The sequence below is a fragment of the Elaeis guineensis genome, chromosome 1 (genome assembly GCF_000442705.2).
Source record: "Elaeis guineensis isolate ETL-2024a chromosome 1, EG11, whole genome shotgun sequence".
Lineage (NCBI taxonomy): Eukaryota > Viridiplantae > Streptophyta > Magnoliopsida > Arecales > Arecaceae > Elaeis > Elaeis guineensis.
Window position 1 is genome coordinate 65,950,250 of NC_025993.2, and position 1,816 is coordinate 65,952,065.

The window sequence follows — 1,816 nt, forward strand, 5'->3', positions numbered from 1 at the left end:
TGAGCAAAGTCGAAGGCCCGGTTCTTTTAGACCGGATGGGGGGAGAGGCCTTGCAACGCCCATATGTGCCCCCACAGCCCTGTTAGGGACAGGAGGAGAACCTCGCCCTAACTTGAGCAAAGTCGAAGGCCCGGTTCTTTTAGATCGGATGGGGGGAGAGGCCTTGCAACGCCCATATGTGCCCCCACAGCCCTGTTAGGGACAGGAGGAGAACCTCGCCCTAACTTGAGCAAAGTCGAAGGCCCAGTTCTTTTAGACCGGATGGGGGGAGAGGCCTTGCAACGCCCATATGTGCCCCCGCAGCCCTGTCAGGAACAGGAGGAGAACCTCGTCCTGACATGAGCAAAGTGAAAGACCCGGACTCCTACGGGAGCCGGGTCCCTACGCCAAGAAGACTTCACCCGGACTCCTACGGGAGCCGGGTTCCGCCGCAAAAAAAAAAAAATAATAAAATAAAAGACTTTGCCCGGACTCCTACGGGAGCCGGGTCCCTATGCAAAGAAGACTTCACCCGGACTCCTACGGGAGCCGGGTTCAGCCGCCAAGAAACCTTCACCCGGACTCCTACGGGAGCCGGGTTCCGTCGCTAAGACGGCTTCGCCCGGACTCCTACGGGAGCCGGGCTCCACCGCCAACGACAGCTACAGGACAACTCCGCCTGAACTTCTACGGAAGCCGGACTTTACTTATAACTTTAATTGCAGAAAAACTTTGCCCTGGCTCTTACGAGAATCGAGTTACTCCAACTCCCGGAGGGCTTCTCCGTTCGGACTATCAAGGGAGCCGAACTTAGCCCCGACTTCAGCGGAGAAGAATCCGGGCGAACCCGACAAGTGGGTATCCCCGAACGGCACAAAAGTCGAAAAGGAGCTCGGCAAATGACGACCCCACGTGAACTGAAAAAGTCACTGACGACCTTGGAACAACGTAACACAGACAAAGAGAATGAAAGGAAAACGAAGAAGTCCGGCAGACAACTATTTAACACAAGATGCAAACAAGGTACTGAAATTACTTTTTCATTTAACAGAAATACACATTACAGGACCCGATGGGTCAGGAAAAAAGAAGATACATGTCATCGCACGTATCGCGGGCACGGTTCGGGCAGGACGAACCGGAGACCGCTCTGAGCTACGAACTCCGTCTCTATCCTTCTCAATCGCATTCTCCAGTGCGTGTAACAGCTCTCGCCCATCTCGCCTCATTCTGTTCCCGAGGTCCCAACCTTGGCAGAAAAGGGGTGGGGTAAATCCCCGGAGGCGGAGGGGGCAACGACGGCCGCCACCCGAGACACTCCGGCAAGGTCAGCATGCGTTACTTCCACCGCCCCCGCAACAAGTTCTACTGCCCCACCGTCAACGTCGACCGCCTCTGGTCTCTCGGCCCCGACGGCGTCAAGGATCCCGTCATGGCTTGTGACGTCTATTCTGCCCTCTTGACCGGTATCACCCCGCCTTGCTGCCCCGAGACTCACGGGCAGAATAGCTTCCCCGACAGCCCCCGTTATTAAACCCCTGTTGTTGAAGGAATTCTTCCTTGGGCTCCCTTTAGAGCGACGGAGATTCTCACCGGCCGCCATTCTCCTTCTCTCTTTCCTCCAAACCCTAAGAATTCCCTCGAGGACAGCCTCCCAAGTAGATAACATGGTTTAAGGGAAGGAGACAGGGACTGGAGCGAGGGAAGCAAGGCTCTCAGATGAAAGAACAACGCCAGAATGAAGCTACGAAGGGGCCGAGGGGTTTAAATAGCCGATGGATCCTGGCGCAGTTATGGCAGCGGGTATTCCTGGGCCAACTAAGGTGTGCCGCGTGGC